Genomic DNA, 19,833 nt, shown 5'->3' on the forward strand with positions numbered 1-19,833 from the left:
AACCGTGGCTCTGAGTGGGCAGGACGAGGGCTGGAGGACCGGTCTGGGTTGACTCAGTCTCCTGCACCCGGCAACGCCGCGGAGATCGGGGTTGGGGGGGAGGCTGCTGTGTGCGCGCGTGTGCGTGTGTGTGCGCGTCTACAGGTAGCAACGGCGGCGGCAGCGGCGGGGACCGGAGCAGGGACGCATCTGCAGCCACCTCCCCGCCTATGATTTTCGGAGACGAATGCTCACTTAGCCAAGGATCTGAAGCTTCGGGAGATCTCATCCTCTTCATTTCCACGATCATAGGTGTCTTCCAGTTTCAAGTGTTGTGTCATGGGTATTTTATTTTTAATTTTTTTTCTTCTCTCTTTAAATCTTCTCGGGAATTCTGCATGTTGAAGCAGGTGGCTCGGGTACGAAATCTTCGGATACATTTGGCTTGCCAAGTTTTGCTCTTCCCCATCTCCTCCCGCTTTCAGAAGCATCTGCGGTGCTTTTCTTTTTGGATTCACACGCAGAGGACGCCTATATGTTTACATGCCGGCCGCATACATATAAATACACATTAGCGTGCCCGGGCGCCCGGTCTGCGGCTCTGCTCTCGCCGAAGCGGAATGTGTTGGAGCCCATGGAGAACGAGCACAGTATTAACATTCTTTTGAGCCTGTTTTTGGAAAAGGGGAGGGAGCGTGGAGGATTGTTTAACAGGCGGCCATCGTTTGGCTGCATACTAAACACCGCGAAGTATTTACGGTTGCAAAGCAGGTGCGAGCAGGGCTTAGAGAGAAAGGTAAGGGGGCTGCCTGCGTCCGCCTGGCTGGCGTCGGTCTCAGTCCCTGGGGCTGCCGACAACTTCCCACTCCCTGCCTCTCCTTGCTTCTCCCTGCCTCCTCCACCTCCCACCACCCTGCCCCGCTCACTTGGGGTAAACTGAACCCTTTCCCGATTCCTTGGGGCTGTCGGGGGAGGGGCGCTGGATGGTACGGTCTGTTAGCGCGTACAGGCTTCTCTCTCCCGGGCACATCAGTTTCGCCATCCTCCTTTTTTAGTTTGTTTATGAAATAAATTTTATTGCTAAAAAAATGCTACCTAGAACTGTTCTGAACATCTCTAGGGTGCCAAAACCCCCACTCTAACCTCCGATGAAAATAAAAGCAATAAAAAATAATGAACTTAAATGAACTGGGTAGTTTCTTCGGCACTGGGGTTCCTGGAATCTCTACTCCCCCCTTCTTTTCCCAAAGAAAGATAAACCAGCGTACAAACCAGTAGCTCGGGAGGAGTCCACGGTGGAGGAAATCCAGCTTCGGTCTTTTCCTAAGGCCAATTCATTTTACGTGGAGGGTAATTTACCAGAGTTGAGCAAGACCAAGCCGAGGCCAGTGCAGGAAGAAATTACAGGACTCAATTCCCCTGTCAATCCCTTTACGACGCGGCCAGTGCCTTCTTAACTTCCCGGTGCTGGGGATTTTACGTTTTTTCAGACTTGACCCTTTGGGAAGAAGAGGGAACTTCCCTTATTTTTTTCTCCGCTCCCTCTAACCTCCTTCCCCTGGGCGCCGCACCTGCAGCCCGGCGGTTTGTAAATTGCCGGTCTCCCCCCGCCCCGTGGGCGTCCTCCGCGCGCTCTGCTCCGGTCCCTCTGTCCTTTCTTCCGCGGCGTTTGCAGAGCAGATGCGTCTCCCCTTTTCTAGAGCTCACTCCCCCGCCCCTCATCTTACCCCCGCGGGTCCCTACATGCCCCAGCTCCTCTGGCTGCTCCTCCCCGCCTCCCCGCCGCCCCGCCGCCCCGCCGCCCCGCCGCCCCGCCGCCCCGCCGCGAGCTGACTCTTCGATCCTCGGTCCGGGCGGTGGGCTGGCGGGGGGCGCCGGAGAGCGCGCCGGGGCAGCCAGCGCCACGCGCGCGGAGCTGGCGTGCGGAGACGCGGCAGGAAAGGCGAGCCGGGGACAGGCCGAGAGAGCCTGTCCGAGCCGGAGGGACCCGAAGGAAAGGGAGCAGCGGGCACGCGGGCTGCCCGGGTCCCGGCGGACCGGCGCAGTCGCTTCCAAACCTGAGAGCGGCGCCCAGTCCCTGCAACTTTCACCCCGGCACTGTGCCCCGGGACTACAGAGACCAAGAGCCTGAAAATCCACAGAGAGGTACAAAAAAGAGCGAGCACAGATTACGAGAAAGCGGGGAGGGTTTCCTGGCGAACACGGAGGCTGAGCAGATGGAGGAACAAAGCTTCCTCCCGAAGCAAGCCCGCGCCTGAGCCGCCCTGAGGCGGGAGCCCTGGGCTGCCTTGGGCTCGCTTCTCCGGGGCCTGCGGCTCGTGCCGGGGGTGGTTCCGACTCTTAGTTTGACAGGGCTGAGAAAGTTGCTCTTCTTCCCCACAACGTGGCCTGCGAAGCGTTTTTCAGAACTGCGTGGTTCAAGTCAAAATGTCATTCCCTAGATCCCCCGCGTTGAGCAACTAATATATTACGCATTTTGGGCAATAAACTCTCCGGGGACGAAAAGGTAGTACAGATGTTCAAAGGTTCTCCACTGACTCCTGCTTGCCTCAACACAATGCCTTGTGAGTAGACATGAAAAACCACCTGCAGCGAATTTAAAAATTTTAGCTTCGTATTTTTGAAGTGGGAATGATTTATTCCAGAGGAGGTTGTTAGTGTGTTATAGAGATGAGGAATATAGTGTGTCCAATATTTGATTCATTTGTGATTGTTCGAAATCGTTACTTCTTGGCCTCCACAAAGGTATTATATTATTTCTTTTACCATTCCCAGGGGCCATAGTGATACATGCAGGACTTGGGAAACATGAATTCAGATGGTTAACCCTGTATCTATTATTCTGCATTTTTATAGGTAGTTAATATACTAATTTTTCCTTTTTTATACTGAAACTACAGTAGCCTATTTTTGCTTAAATGGAGTTCTTATGCTATACATGAAAATTTGTCTTGATGTATTTCTCAAAAATTAATTATGCTTTATTATTAATGGGATTATAGATACAAGAATGTCACTGAGGAAAGGGATGTGTACCAATGTTCGAGTATAAAACTATCAAATTTCTCAGCATTTCTATCATCATTGTAAACTGATACAACACTAGCATTTTGAAATGAGTTCAGAAGCGACGGCCATTCATGTATTTAAAATATTAAATGTTAAATACAAAACCCCCCTAAGTTTACTGTGCCCTTGGCAGAGAATGAATCTGAGTTTATTTGCACGGCCAAGTGATTGAGTGAATGTGGAAGTTAATCATTACTTAGGCCTTCTGATTACATGGTTTGATTAAAAGAAGTAACTGTTTTCTGTAAGCTTGGTATTCTGCAGTTAGTCTTTCCAATCCTCTTAACATAAACAGAAATTGAGGGAGTCAGTCTTTCAGCAGACTATCCGGAGGCCCTGCAGTGTGTGGTAAGAAAGGCTTCTTTAGCTCCCCGCTTCCTGTTGTCTCCCTCCCTCCATGCCCAGAGTACTTTCTCTCAAACTTTTCTTTATTCTCCTGGTGAAATTTTCAATTTGTATTTAGTTATAACATATTTTCAAATATAAATGCCTGAATTGTTTTGAAGTTGAGTGTGGAGTATACGCTCATGGTAAACTGGCCGTGCCATTGGCTCCATGTGCAGGCGCTGGAAGGCTTGGTGACCCTAGGTGTCCCTGAGGCACTGTCTAAAATCTTTTCTAACTCTGAAATTCTCATATTGTCTTCTACTTACACTATTTCACATGGTTATTCAATGGTAGGATTTATACCTCCTTTCAAATTTTCTTAAATTAGCTACTTAGGGTTTTTTAAAATTAGGATAATTAAGTATCTAGAACTAGAGAATACAGGTATAAATCAAAGACCTGTGTGGATTTTTAAAAAGTTTCCACATAAAGTATAATGTTATTGACAACTTTTTGTTACACAATAGTAATACAGATATAGCAATGATTGGTAAATATCTGAGTGAAAACAAATAATTTTTAACATTTTAACTAGTGTTTTTTTAAATTTTTACACAAAGGAATTATTTCAGGAATTACATAACAAATTTTAATTTATAGTTGTTTAAGCAAAACACAATTGGAATTAACAGTATTGTTAGAAACTGCAACAGCTTAACAACATACTTTTGCCACATTATAAGGATTTTTTTCTAAGTGAAGAATGATTCCTGTTTCCATCTTATTAAATTATAAGTAGGAAAATACAATTTCTCCTTTATATTTTAACTATTTTTAAATGGAATCGCCCAAGTCTAGTTCACCAGACTTTTTTTTTTTTTCTCAAACAGAGGACTGGTCTTGTGGATCTCTTATTAGCAATGGCCCGTGGCTCCTTACAGCCTGCGTGCTGTTGTCCACAACCCTAGCAACATTCAATTTATTCCCCAACTTCCTTGTTTAGGTTGAAACACTCTCCACTTGGCACTCCTCACCAACTTGCTCTGAGCCATTCACAAGGCCCTCATTTTATTCCCAAACACTCATACTATTTTAGGCTTCTGTATTTTGCTAGTGCTAAGCTTTCTTCATGGTTCTGTACCCCAACTCCTTCCTTAGTTCCACACGTTCACACCAAGGGTAGAATAGCATAGCGTTTTAGTTTCTGAGGGTGGCTTTCTAAGGAACCCTTGGCCACCCTGCTTTCTTCCTGTGTCCTTCCTTTGGGCTGCCACATGTTATTCACACCAGGAGTAGCCCACCTTCTACCCTTTGGATGGCTGGCTTCTTCCCAGGGTGGTACGTGGCCAGAGGTCTCAGAACATATCCTTTCATTCAGAACGCTTAGCTCCAAGTCAGAACATAATGTAGATCATAAATGAATAATCAATGCATTACTTAGAAAAATATTGGGCTATGAAGTAGCAGAAAACTTGGCTAACAGTGGATTAAACAAATAAGGTTTTATTTATTTCACAAAATAAAAAGTCGAGAGAAGACTGTTGCTTAATCAGGCTTCTTTCACACTGTGAAAGTTCTTACTGTCACAAGGTCACTGCTGGACCTCCAACCTTGTGTTCGTTTCAAGGCCCAAAAAGGGGGAGAAGAAAAATATAACAGAGTATTCTAGGTCAGGACTTCTCAGCTTTGGCACCAGGGCTAGGTAAGTCATTCTGGGCGAGGTAAGTCTCTGCCTTTGTTGTGGGGGACACTGTAGGATGTCTCCATCCACCCAGGGATGCCAGTAGCGCCCCACCCCCATGCCTAGTCATGACTACCCACATCTGTCCAGACTTTGCCAAATGTCTCTGAGGGAAGAATTGCCTCAGGTTGAGAACCATGGCTCTGCAATCAGCAGGAAGGAAATACACCATTTCCTACTCTCCCTTTTTTCTTTGCATTGTGGTGGTGATGAGGATCTTTTTGGGTTTTGCTTAATAAATAGTAGAGGATGCATAGTGAGATTTAAAAAATGAGGAAGGAGGAGGAGAAGAGGCCAAACAAATCTTCTCTGACATGAGCTGTTTTGGGGGTGCATAAATCCTCCCCATGGCCTTCTCTTCTCATATCCCCCAACACTGTGTCAGAGGGCCACTTCTAGGTCCCTTCGAGGTTGCGAGATAAATTTTCAGTGTGCCATATTGCTACCTTGAGCAAAATCATAATCTGCAAGAAAAAAGAAGGAGAAATGAAAGGGTTTGAAAACTAGTAGTGTTTCCCAGGATGGCAGGGTAAATGAATATGTAAAATCACCTAAATAATTCAGAAAGGAGAAAAAGTAAAGACGAAGTAAACAGTCCTAGATGAACATTTCACATGATAAAATAACTATGCAATACTGTGATCTTTTTTCCTATGTATGAGATTTTATTTAAGAAATAATTGGGCAGAATGGAGGCATCTTGCTCTTCCTCACATTTTCCTTTCCAGAGGGCACCCCGTTTCCTCCAGTCTGTTGAGTACAGCAATAGGGTTTGCTATTGATGCTTGCAAATTAGATAGCTGTCAGTCGAGTGAGAAACCACAAAGGAGACAAAAATTCAGAACTGTTGTTTTACTACTCCTTTCTAATGCTGGCGTGTAGAAATGTATCATGTGCTATTGAGGGGTTAGGTAGAATAATGGTTTCTCATACCGATGTGTTAGCATGGATTATAGCAACTTTAGGCTGGGTTGCTCAACCTAAATTCACCTCCCTATGGTAATGAGCACTACCGGGTTCTATTACAGGGAAGGGTTCTGCCTCACAAACATATACTGACATTGCTATGTGGATGGCCAACAATTGTGTCTGATTACAACTTTTTCCCTTTTACCATTGTCTTCTATTCTCTAAGTTTGTTGAATGACAATTTTCGCTCAATTCTATAGAATACAGAAACATAAAAGACGATATCTGTTAGGAAGCTTTTGCTTACAGGTAACAGAATGCTCAATTAAAGGCCCTAACAAAAATTACATTCATTATTGGACAGAATGAGGATTCTGGAGGTGTGCTGATCCAGAGTTAGATAACTCAGCAGTCAAGATGCCTGGCTGTGGTACAACTGCACTCCAAATCTCTTGACTGCCCATCTTAGAAAAATAAGATAAACAATGTGGCTATCAAAGAGCCAGACATCACCTCTTCACACAGTCTCCCTCAAGGCAAAAAAGAGAAAGCAATCTTTTTCTCGTGGGAATATCTCTTTTTATTAAGAAAAATACTTTTCCTAGAGCTATCAGCAATTTTCCCTTTATGCTTGTTTGACTAAAACCATGCCATATTTCAGTCCTAACTAACGACTGGCAAAGAGACAGTGCATTGTATGGTTGGTTTTGATTAATCATGTCTGGTCCCCTGGGGTCTGGAGAGGCCCGATCTGCTTTCCCTGTGCACAAGGCTGCCTCACACTTAAATTAGAGCTCTGTTAACTGAGAGGAAGGAGGCAGTAGCTGGAACCCAGGGTACCTGATAGTGTTCCGCAGGAAATGACTGTCCTTCTCAAATCTCTTACAGTATGAAAATTAAATGCCCAAGAAATAGTTAGTCTTTGACTCCATGAATATAGATGATATATACATATATATTTACTAAGATGCATACTTCTGATATGAAATGCATGAGTTCCTGGTGTTGCAGAGTTATTGGTTTATTGTAATAGTACCTGGAGAATTGCACAATGTAATAATGTGTTCTTACATGTCTAAATTAGAAACCCTGCCTTGTCGATTTATACCTATAACATCTTATATGGATCACAGTTAAATCAGAACACATCCTCCCTATCCAACAGGTCGTGTATCCTCATCTATGTTTGCCCCATGATGTCACCATCATAATTTAGGGTTGTATGAGGAAGGACTGAACCCTTTGACTAATTACTCTCATGAAGGACTTGCTTTCAGCTGGGCCCAAATAGAAATTATGGCTGTTTATTTACTTGGACGGTCCAGGGGAAGAATCTAATTTTCAGTTCCCTGCAGGTGTCCTCAAACTTTTTAAACAGGGGTCCAATTCACTGTTCTCAGACCATTGGAGGGCCGGACTATAGTTAAAAAAAAAAAACAAAAAAAAACAAAACTATGAACAAATGCCTATGCACACTGCACATATCTTATTTTGAAGTAAAAAAACAAAATGGGAACAAATACAATCACATCACCTCATGTGGCCCGTGGGCTGCAGTTTGAGGACCCCTGCCTAAGAGTGAGCATTTCTCTCATTGAACATTATGCCTTTTTTTTTTTTTAAACAAGGAAAGCTTTATTCCCATTCTTTTGCCTAACTTCACCTGAGCTCAGAGACAATTTTGTGCTCAATTGAAAGCGAGATCCTTAATCATCTTCTTTTACCTTGCTTTATTATTTGAATCCATTTTTTAACTTTCACTTTGTTTCAAGATTTGATTGGGGAATTTTTGTCATAAGCTGCTTTGAATTATTTTGTGGAAGGAGGAAGAATATAATAAACACAAATACAAACATATGGGCACTGCCACACGTCACTCAAGAAATGTCTTTTTCCTGAATGAGTATGTGTTAGTAAATGCATCACTTTTATATCCCATAAATTCTGAGTTTATGATATGAGAGGTGCAGTGGGCATAATATGGTGCAGTAGGATTCAGGGAAAGGAGACACCTGTAGTGCTTGAGTGGTTTTGCCAGAGAGACACATTGTAATTTGCAGACAGGTGAGAAACTAACGCAGTGTAGGTGAGAGAAAGTATGAATAAACGGAAAGTATGAATAAACAGATATCAATTGTTTCAACTTTTCCCCTCTAGTCTTAGAATTTTAATAACCTCATTGCTACACAACAATTTTTTCTTCAGTTATAAGGGAACAAATAAGCTTAAAACCAGAGCCACAGTGCTAAAGAACCAGGAGCTAGGAAGAGAATGAGTTTGTATCTCTCTTTGTCTCAAAGCTGCTTTCATGGTAGACATGGGCTCTCTTCCGGGTTCACCTTCAGCAGTTGGAATGTGCTTTCCCAGCATCTCATTATTCCGTGGCCAATACTCTATTTCCAGGCTCCACGCCTCAAAGCTGTTTACACCACAGCAACCACCTCTGAACTGTGCTCCTCGCCTCCAGGGGAACTAAGTTTTGAATCAAACTTAAAATGGTAATTAGTAAGTCCAACTGTGTTTAGGGTCAGAAACAGATGCTTTTCCTTTTTGCTTTAATGGAAGATAAATTTGAAAGTGGAGACATAGTGAAATAGGGTTTAAATAGACCTGCATTTTAGTGGGCATTCCATCAAGCGGTGGCCATTGGGGAAGCATGTTTTCTAAACATCTACGTGACCTCTTCCCTTTGACCTAGGTAGTACCTTGTACTTCAACAAATCCATGTAGAATGATTATGATTTCCAGCCTTAAGCCTAAGGTGCTGCAAGTTCCTGAAGCCTCTCCCAAGGAAGAACATGCTTCACTATATTTAACATACTATATTTTGTCAAAACCAAGGAGCATCATTACAGGACACATCATTTCCTGTACACTGCAGAAAGAAGGAATGCCTCAACTAAACTCCATGACGCTTTCCTGCCACTTAGATTTTATTTTATACTATTATAAAGAACAAGTTTAGACCTAAACAGATGTAGATTTTTATCATACATCAATCCTGTACATGCATGAAAAGTATAATGTTAGCAAAATACATTGGTTTAAGAATTCAGAAGACATTCTGTTCAGAATCTCACTCTTCTGCACCATTTCTCGGCTCAGCCATCCACACGGTTTCCCACCCAATTGTCTGTGTGTGCTGGGCATGCCCATTTCTTTTTCTTTTTTTTTTTCTTTTGGTCGGGGCTGGGTTTGAACCCACCACCTCCAGCGTATGGGGCTGGCGCCCTACTCCTTAGAGCCACAGGCCCCTCCTGAGATGTCCACTTCTTAAGAAGGCTCCATGATTGTCTTCAGAACTTCATTCCAAGCAGCTGATGCTTTCTGAATGATTCCCTGCTGGTGTTTTGTTGATTTTACTAGGATGTGACAACAAAAGATTTTCAGGTGGCCAAGACTCATATTCCTTTCTAAAATTGTCCTGAAATGTCAGGAGGGATGGTTATCTGGTTGTGCCAAGAGGGATATAGCTGATTTTTATAAACATGGTCTATGGCAACTATATCTCCACTATTATTTGGCAATAAGGAGAAATGCATACTGTTTCAGAGATGTTAAAGGTATCAGAGTCAATGAAATACGGCAACTCTAATGATACACACCCTCAGTTTTAAAACAACCAATCTAATAATGATAATTCATTAACTAAACTTTAATTAATCTCTAACCATTTGGGTAAGAATTACTAAATTCTTACAAGAGTATGATTAGAATATAATTCTATCCTTTTTCATTCTCCACTTGCCCTCCCATTTTATAGAATATGTACAATGTGGCCAGTCTTCCAAAAAGGAAATAAGGAAATAGTGGTAGAATAAGAACAAACAAAAACAAAGATAACAGAAGACTAGACAAGGAGTCAGAGACCTTTGTTATTACAAGAAAAAAACTCTTGTAACAACTATCTGTGTCACTGTCTGAAATTCCCTTTACCTCTCTGGACCGTGATTTCTGCATTTCAGATGTATATAGGACTAATCAAAATTAAATGTGTTTTCAGGATGTAAAATCTGTTTTGGGTGAGAATAATCAGAAATAAACAATGTTTGTAATAATAATATGTTTACATACTTTAAGCCAGTGTTAAATAAATATAAAGTAGTACAGAAATGTACCTTAAACTGGTAGGCTTAAATATATAATGTAAATTGTATAAGATTTATTGTATAATGTATGGCTTTAATATTTTACATATTTTGGGAGACTTATTCATGCTATCTTATTTGTTCTTTAAAATAACTATAAGCAGTACAGTTTCGACAGAACAGTTAGGGCTTTGGAACTCTTCTCCTCAGACATACTGGGTGAGAAAGATTACTGAATAGATCAGTGAAATACAGGATAGAAAAGTGGTGAGAGGGAAGTAGACAATGAGTTCTTTCTCTACCACGAACAAAGAAAACTCATACAAGGAGTTAAAGATCACTATACATAAATGTTCTGCTTAGAGTCATCAATAAGAAGCAAGAGAAAATTGGCAGGTAAAAAGGAAGTTTCCTTCTTTAATTTTATTATTACTGAAGCATATACCACTGGTTTAAATACATACATACATGTGTGTGTATGTGAGTGTATATACATATATATATGTGGGTATATGTGAGTATATTGTGTTTGTGTATGTATATGTGTGTATTTATATTATGTGCGTGTATATGTGTGTGTATGTGTACACACACACACGAATAAAAGAAAACTGTATGGTGGATCAGTCAGATGGTACTATTTGTGGATGTATCTTGACAGTTCTTACCGTGCAGTTCTGCAGACAACAGTGTTTCTTCCCTGTATTGTATCTGAAAATTGCCCCTGCTCTTAAGTGGTCAGAAAGCCGGGCACTTACTTTCTGATGAATAACAAGCTCTCCAGAGGTGTGCCACTCTCCTTTCTCTCATTGTTGCTGTAGTCACCACAGAGAGAACACTGTGTTTTTTTGCACCTACCTGCTTTGCTAAAAAGGTGATTTGATATAGGGCATGAAGGAAAGAATCCTTTATTTTTTTGTGTTGGCTAGACTTTCTTGATGTTTCCTTTTAATACAGTTAAAGTATCAGAAAGCATAGGATGTAGAGATAATGTTGCTGCAGGTATTTATTGACTTATTAAATTATTTTATCCTCAACTTGAGTTGATTTTTCCATAAGAGAAATATTCAAGATGCTGGTTTTTAAAGGTGAAGAATATTATCTAATGGCTTGGAGTCTTATACCGTTAAATAGGGTTCTGAGATTACATTCATACTATAATCATTGTTTTATGAGTGAAAGGGAAAAAAACCCACTGTTTCTGATCTCATAAGGTCTGTAAAACATACTGTAGAAAGGAATAATTAATTTTCAGTAAGTTTTTCAGGAAGTTCAGTAAATTTCCAGGGTTCTTTTCACCTAAAAAGCTGACAGGTTCATAGTGGCTTTTAGACAATTATAGGCCCACTTTTTCAGTTTACATTTGACAAAACTGAAGGCCAGAGAAAATACATGATTTGCCTGAGTTATATAGTCTTCATATAATGCCTTCATGTGTCAGTTTTATTTACATATACATTAATACATATACCAGCAGCATGTATTCTATTTATAAATTACCATGATTACATTATCATTAAACATTTAGAAGTACAGGCAATAATTGCCAGAACTGATGGAAAGGATGTTATATTTTCAAGAAGATGTAGTGGAAGAGATGTTACCTGAAGATTTGGTTGAGACTAAACAGAGAAGTGGGAATGAAGCACTGCTTGAATAAAAGTAACAAAAATTAAGACTAAGACGTGTCGGTAACTGGACATGCTAGAATTTTTCAGAGGTAAACACATGCTTACACACACACATTAAGAAATGCTCATGTAGAAATGAAAGAAAGAAAGAAATATGCTTATTGAAATGATGAATCTTATTCTGTGTTCAGTATTTTAGCTTAGGAGCTCTGTAGATCGGAATCAACTACATATTTATTCTGAAAAACAGTCCTCAAAAAAATTGGTTCATATTATTCGTATGAGAAGAAGCTTGTTGCTACTGAAAATAAATTAAATTATTTAAAATGGACACTAAAACTTCCTGAGCAAGTATCTATTCAGATAACTGGTTGATGCAGAATCAAGTGAGATCCTCTGATCACTTGTCACCAAGGAGGATATTCCCAGCACAAGCCTTCCTAGACGTGGTCTTCTAACCTGAGCACTCTCCCTAGGAAGCACTAGAAACGTTCTGCCTCACAAAACATACCTTCTTCCCAGCCTTCTTTTCAACACAGTTCTCCAAGTGGTCCTTTCTGATTTGCTGTTTGTAAGACAAACTGTCCTGTTTGTGTAAGAGAGAGAGACTCTACTTGTGCGATCTGTCTTTTAACACCTGGTAGTCATACTCACTATCACTTAAAAAACTGTAACATTTCTAAGGTGTAAGCAGTGCAGTTTCAAGTGAAATATATTTTTCTGTTTCTATTAAATTGTGCATGAAATCAACATGTCTCGTGACACTCCTTGACTCCACTCTCTGTACAAACAGCAGCTTGTTCCGGGAGTCAGTGACTAGAATAACCAGCACTTGGGGATTAGAGAGGAATCAGGCAGAACACATGGGCATGTTTTCTATAGAATTCCATAAACGTGGCCAGAATTTCTCAAAGTAGGTGCATTACAACTCTGCCAGTCAGAAAGACAGTGGGCCTGGGCCTGGTATTCTGTTTTTGTTTGAGACAGAGTTTCACTGTGTCGCCCTGGATTGAGTGCTGTGGTGTCACAGCTCACAGCAACCTCAAACTCTTGGGCTTAAGCAATTCTCTTGCCTTAGCCTCCCGAGTAGCTGAGTCTACAGGTGCCCTCCATGACACCCAGCTATTTTTTTTGTTGTTGTTGTTGTAGTTCTGCTTTTGAAATGTCATTCACTCACTGGTCTTCCATAAAATTTCAAAGAAGCTTGAGATTTCATGAACACCTCTCCTCATGGGGGACATTTGCCACCATACAGACCTTAGAAGAACAAGAGAGTGGAGTGATTCTGCCATGCAGCAGAAAGAAGCAGTCATTGGAAATCGAATATTAATAGTTTATCCCAGAGAGAGAGTAAAAGGAGTACATTTAAGATTTCAATATCCTTTATTTCTCCTGCTACACTCAAGCTTGCAAAACAGTGACACAGATGTATGTCTGTAAATGTTTCTGTCTGACTTAATTGAAAATTATAAGTGAATGGCTGATATGAGAAAGCATAGGAAGAAACAAGACCTTTTCTTACAACAGTTGTGCACGTCACATCCACACTACAGATGAGAAAGGGTAAGAACACTTGAACCATGTTCCCGGCACCCAGCAGCCACCTTGCGGTCAGTGTACTTGTTTACTTGTCCTCATGAACATTACTTCTTTCCCTCTATTTCTGTGCCTCCTAATCCCTGAAGGCAGCCAACAACTGCTCTTACATGGCATCCTTCCTGTCCCCAAAACTAGAACCCAAATTCAAACTTTTCCATTGCTCCTTTGGTCTGCTGTTAAGGCCTTCTAACCACAGATGGCGGCAGCCAACACTGTAGTATAAATAGGTTTGTCTGACTGCTTCTCTCCTCTATGTGGAAGTGGCTTCAAAGAATGAAACATAAGATGGGCAGGTATTGATGGGGAAACCCAGGAGGGGCAACTTAAACCAAGACCATTGCCTGTGAGATCAAAACTAATTTCATGGCAGATGCTTGACTAGAAGGAGGCTGTGTGGATCTATGGAGAGTTTAAAAGGCAATCCCTCGAGAGAGTGGGAGATGGGATAATTGGGGTGTGGAAAAGGCCGAAAAAATTAGCAAGACTAAGGAAAACAAATATTCTGCTTCATTCTTTAGCTTAGGACTTGGTAGTAAAATAGTAAGTTCATACAAAATGCATGATTGATTGTGTGTGTCCTTCACTTTTTTGTTGATTTAGTTTTTCTACCTGTAAAAAATATGCTAGGAATAGACCTAGTATTGTATTTTGAACGTCATCCCATCACCAGTCTTCTCTAAAACTCCAAAGAAGCAGAGGGCCAAAGTAATGTATCATTGCACTTTGACTTGGCACGTAAAAAGTGTTCAAGAGTGTTTGTATGGCCGTGATGACCCTGCATGGGGTGTGTGAGCACAGATACACATGCACGTGTCACTAGGACCCTGTCTGGGGTGTGGGAGCACAGACACACGCGTGTCGGGGTCAGAGCGGTGCTAAGCGCAGTGAAGCAAATGCCGCCTCAGATGGTGAGGATCCTTCTTTTTTCACCTGAAGCTTTTGAAGTTAATATAGTATCTGACATGCCTGTTTTTGCTAATGCAGGGAAGATAAGGCTGTTTTTATTTCACTAGCACATGGACAGAAGGATAAAGCATTTAGAAATGGTGAAATTGGCAGCTTTAAAAAAGTCCAAGAACTCTATCAGATTTGGAATGTGAAAACATCTGAGTCATAGGCTTGCTGGGGAGTGAGTGTTTAATAGGCGCCTTTGTAAAATCTCCAAACTAAGCTGTATCATTTTCTATACACGCTTAAATCTCTTAATTACAAAGCAACTTTAATTATACATAAAGTGTGCCACTTCAATCATGTTTTAATCACATATGAAAAAATTAAATTTGTCCCAAAGTTATTTTCTGCATTTTAATTCTGATTTTTAAACTCTGGCATATTCTGTACCAAGAAAAAATTGCGTTAAGCTAATGTTTATGCTTGCACATAATCCCACACTTTCAAGGCAACACTTAAAATATTCAGAAGAGCTTCACAAGAGGGAGCAATTTAATTCTGATGTTGACTCAGAGCCATTGTTCTTCACAGTTACAGCCCTGTTGGCCGGGGCCACGTATGGTCACCTGTTTTCTCAGTGTACAGAGTGACAGGGGGCAGAGGCGTTAGAGAAATACAGCAGGGAGATGTGCTGCCTTTTGGGCAGAAACGAGGAAAAGATTAACAACGTGGGAGAGTCTGTAGATTGCCATAAACTGATCATGTGGCTTTACTCTGCAGTGACTGACCTAAAAGTCAGGTCATTTCCAGACAGAGCCAGAATTTCAATCATTGGCTGTTTGTGGCTTAGACATACATTGGAAGAGTGGCCCGTAGAGAAAACTGTGGATCATGGCCAAGAAGGTTGTTCCGGCTTCCTCCACCACTGCCATTCAGAGACACCGGTCCAGAGCCTTCCGTGGCTACTTGGAATGATGTTTCATGACCCTAATTCCTCCCTAATCACTCTTCTGTAGGCATAGGTCAAGTGGAGCACTGGGCTGGTGACTGATGGTCGCATGGAGGCCTGTTAGGAGTCGGGCTTCAGTCTTTTCCTACATCGGTAGTATTCAGTGACAAGAAGGCGTGGGGGGGTTGGATGTGAAAAGTGAACATGACTTTTAATTTTTGCAATTTCCCTTTTTTTTTTTTTTTTTGTTTTTATATGTGTTTTCGTGAAGGGACAGCTGGAGGAAGGTAGTTAGTATCTGTCCCTCTCCTTCCCTCCACCCCAGATCTCAGCCCTTATGTAATCTCATTCCTGGGGAATTGTGTCCCAGGAGACACTTCCAGTAACATAGGCCCTGAGGACTTGTACTTGCCTTTCACTCCTAATCTGGGTGACATCTGTAGTTACAGATGAAAAACTAACACTAGTGGCAGCGCCAGAGGGAGCCACTTACACAGTTTTGTCACCAGCATCAGCCAAGCTGACAGTAAGACTTGAAATGTAGAAATGCTAAGATTCTATTGTATTTTCTTTAAAAGAATGGCAGAAAGTAGATTATCTGTAATATCTGTTAGTAGTAATTCCAAATTATGGGACTAATAGTAACCACTTCATTTCTCCCACTCGAAATATTTGTGAATGGTAATTGCCTGGCTGCAATCCAGAAAGTAAATCATATTTCAAAATGTAAAATTGTATTGGGAGCAAGAGGTATTCTGGCATTGTCCCTTTGCAGAATACTATTAACAATTTGTATGTTTGAAACCTGTACCAGTTTACTGTTTTTGTAATGTTAATCATGCTACCAAAAAGACAATGAAGAATGAAGAATTAAACTCTTTAGATACATGTCAATGCAAAAACAGTCTTCTCTCCCCTCCCCTCCCCTACCTCTCCCTTCTCTCCCCTCCCCTCCCCTACCTCTCCCTTCTCTCCCCTCCCCTCCCCTACCTCTCCCTTCTCTCCACTCCCCTCTCTTACCTCTCCCTTCCCACTTTCCTTTCTCTCCCTCTCTCTCTCTATCCCCCTCCCTCCTTCTATCTCTCTGACACAAGCACCGCACACAATTTGCACAGGTAATATTGTTGCAAAGCATTAGGACCAGGGTTGCTGTGAGTATATTAGGTAAGCTTGCCTTTGAATTCCAGAATGGGGAAGAGAAAGTCAGAACACCAAAGAAAAATAGAAGGTATGTGTCTTTAGTAGCATGAACCTTATTCATCATACAGCAGTCTAATACATGTGGTCCTGGGTGAGACTCTCCACTATTAAAAATATTTCAGGAAAATATATTGATTCCCTCTCTTGGAAGGGAGATTTCTTGCTCTTCTCTTATCTTATCTTGACCATCTGTGACACAAATCATAAAAACATTGGAAAGATAGAATTGCTGTGGTTCTTCTTTGAACAAAAATGCTGTATTCTTAACATTTCTCAGCCCACCCTCACCCCAGCTTTGATGACATTTTGCCAAAGCATCACAGGTAAATCCTGTGACACACAATCAGAAGAAAGGATTCTATAGCATAAAAGGGTCTCTGTTGGCTGGTCTGATGGTGACATTAAGGTGTGCAGCGCACCATGCTGGCAACAAGTGCTTACGTGGTCCCTTCCACCTAACAGTCACTCTCTTTAGGAATGTGCTTGAGTAACCAGGGTTTATGCTGCCGATGGGAAGGAGAAAATGGGAGTAAAGTTCAGGTGAACTCACCTCTCTGGCAGCGTTTACTTGTTTTTTAATAAGAGTTTTTCATTCTCTTCCTGTATTGGCCGCCCCGGCTAACCCACTCCCCTCACAGACTAATCAATCACCTTAACCCATGTGTGAGGGAAGTGGTTGGGGAAGGTAGTTGGGGATGCAAGGTGACTATGATTAAGTGTTCTTCCCGCCATGGGACTTGCCTCTGATGCAAGGAAACACATATTGTTTTGTTTATCTTTCTTTCTTTCTTTATTCAGAGCAATGTCTGTTGCCTGGTTAGAATGCAGTGGTGTCACCACAGTGCACTGGATCCTGCTGTCTCCCTCACCTCCAGCATTGCTTCCACTTCAGCCTTCAGAGGACTAGGATTACAGTCCTTAGGCCGTTACACCTGGCTTTTTTATTTTCTGTTTTATCTGTCTATCCATCTTTCTATTTTATTTTAATTTTGAAAATAATATTTTTCACCCTAGAAAGAGGGCCCATTCCTGAGGAAAGGATCCACAGCAATTTTCCAACTTCCAGGAATCTTGCAAGCATTGATTTCTACTTCCTCTAGGAGCCTGGGCCCCCAGATGTTTAGATAAATTCTAGTCTGGGATAGTGAGTTGAATGGGACGCCCTGGACCTAAAGACATTGGGTGATCTAGTCACCTATGGGCAAAAGACTTTAAAAACCCTCCTCTTCCTGGGAAGAGGATGAGAGAGAAAGCAGTGTTGCTGTGGTGTGGCAGGCAGCTGATGCAGGAGCGCTCTACCCAGAGAGGTTGCCCCAAGTGTGTGCAAGACATGTCCACACTCAGGTTGTACTGGGGTGTGGGAGAATGTGGGAATGAGACCAGACACCTATGGAGGACAGGGCCATGTGCCAGACACCTTACTGTCTCGAGCTACTTCTGCAGCAGCACCCTGATAGTTGTATCACTGTCGTAAGAGAATGAGGGGATGCCTGAACGTTGATTTGAGCATGAGAAAGGAGATATTGGATACATAACACTCTTCTTGGTAGTATACACAACGCCAGGCAGCAGGCAGGGTGAGTAGAGGTCCTAGGCCCTGCTCAGGAATGACTACATGGTTTGTCTGACTTAGCCTGGAGGAGCAATCCCATGGAGCTCAGATCTCAGTGGTCTTACAGGATCTGTGGCCCCTCATTGTAGTCTTCCAAGAATTACTGCTCTGCTTTGTTTAGCAGAGGTTTGTGGGCTCCAGTTTGCCATTCCAGAACTTCAGTTAGGAAATTAGTTAGGAAATTAGACCTACATTGTATGATGTATGACCTCTCCACCATCAGTTTTGTCTTCCCCACTTCGCTTTCCCTTGTGGTTAATAGTAAAGCCCTGGAACCTTGAAAAGAAGAGGAACATCAATATCTTGGGGGAGAGAAAGGAGGGAGGATCTGGGAAGCAGTATCTCACTTTGGAAGTCAGATCTGAATGGGCAGGACCATGAGGAGCAAAGGAAGCTGTGTTGAGAAGGCTCAGCAGGGTGTGGAACCTAAAAAGAGAAATGGGAAACAGATAAGAAATCTGATCTGGGATGGTATCTGGAACAGAGTGGTGGGGCATTCCCAAGATGTCCACAATTGAGTAGCTCCATCAGAGAAGTCCACCTGAAACACCTGAACTGAGAAACTGAAAGAGAACTCACAGCAAGATGCAGAAAAGAACAAGGGGTCAAGGCAAGAGGAAGCCAGAAAGTGAGCAGAACTTGTCCTTGATCTTCAGTTGAGTGTTTATCAAGCAAAATCAGAACATTTGCAGTGTTTTGAAAACCACGTTTGTTTTTCATGCTAATTGTGATGAACCATGATTTCAAATACTTATATTTAACATCCTCCAAATAATTATGGTAACTCAATGGTATATGGTTAAATTCTAGACCCTGAAACAATGCTTTTAGGAAAAAACGTCCTCTGTCAAGTGTTAAATAGGTGAATTTAAGCTCCCTATTATATAGGGTATACTGTTTAAATCTAGAATGGCAGGAAATACGAAAGGGGTATAATTTGAGGCAAGTGACAGGCATTTTATCTTTCTTTGAACCTTATTTATTTATTTTTTTTTTGTAGAGACAGAGTCTCACTTTATGGTCCTCGGTAGAGTGCCGTGGCCTCACACAGCTCACAGCAACCTCCAACTCCTGGGCTTAAGCAATTCTCTTGCCTCAGCCTCCCGAGTAGCTGGGACTATAGGCGCCCGCCACAATGCCCGGCTATTTTTTGGTTGCAGTTTGGCCGGGGCCGGGTTTGAACCCGCCACCCTCGGTATATGGGGCCGGCGCCTTACCGACTGAGCCACAGGCGCCGCCCTGAACCTTATTTTTTAATTTCTCAACAAGTAGTTTAGCAGTATGAAGACAAATTTTACTGGTTCCCAGACAAAGTAGGGTGGGGAAAAGCTTGATGCAATGCACAGTGCATTGCTCTTGAAGTTGGATGACTGGAGAGATGTTGATTTAGATTAAGTTCTAACTTTGCCCCATAATGCTGAAGGCTGCCAAACCTGGCTGAGTCTCAATTGAAAGGTTATGGAGCCAAAGATGAAAGATTATTCCAAGGCCTGAGATGAAAGGATAATGGCGGCCGAGTTTGTGCAATTAAAATGGCTTTATTCCACCTGGGTGCAGGTGGGGTAGGATTTCCAGTTGAGAAGAAATCCATATGTGAGTAATGGGAAATAGGGATTTTAAAGGTGGGGAAGGTGGGGTTGGGACATTTCCTTTCCTGTGTTGGACATCTGTTGTAAGGGTGGAGGTTGGCCCATTTACCTTTCCCAGGTGACACATCTTGTGGGGTAGGGTAGAGGATTGACCCATTCTCCTTTCTTTGGTGGGACATCTAGTGGGAAAGGATGGGGGGGCGGGATTCTTGTAGGTGGGTCCACCCTATTCAGGCAGGGTTTGATCCT

General features: G+C 42.2%; 1 protein-coding gene across 4 annotated transcripts in view; it reads left to right on the forward strand.

Annotated features, from left to right (window-relative positions):
• The first annotated feature begins 255 nt into the window (after nucleotides 1-255).
• NLGN1 (neuroligin 1) overlaps nucleotides 256-19,833 on the forward strand; it is a 1,028,955-nt gene continuing 1,009,377 nt past the window's right edge. For 2 of the 4 annotated variants that reach the window (XM_053573119.1, XM_053573121.1), the window contains exon 1: nucleotides 366-775. The gene's annotated coding sequence lies outside the window, so the exon portion shown is untranslated. Of the gene's footprint in view, nucleotides 323-365; nucleotides 776-19,833 lie in introns of those variants that run through there. The other 2 variants (XM_053573118.1, XM_053573117.1) reach the window with 2 other exon arrangements.

The sequence above is a fragment of the Nycticebus coucang genome, chromosome 20 (assembly GCF_027406575.1).
Source record: "Nycticebus coucang isolate mNycCou1 chromosome 20, mNycCou1.pri, whole genome shotgun sequence".
In the NCBI taxonomy this organism is placed as follows: domain Eukaryota; kingdom Metazoa; phylum Chordata; class Mammalia; order Primates; family Lorisidae; genus Nycticebus; species Nycticebus coucang.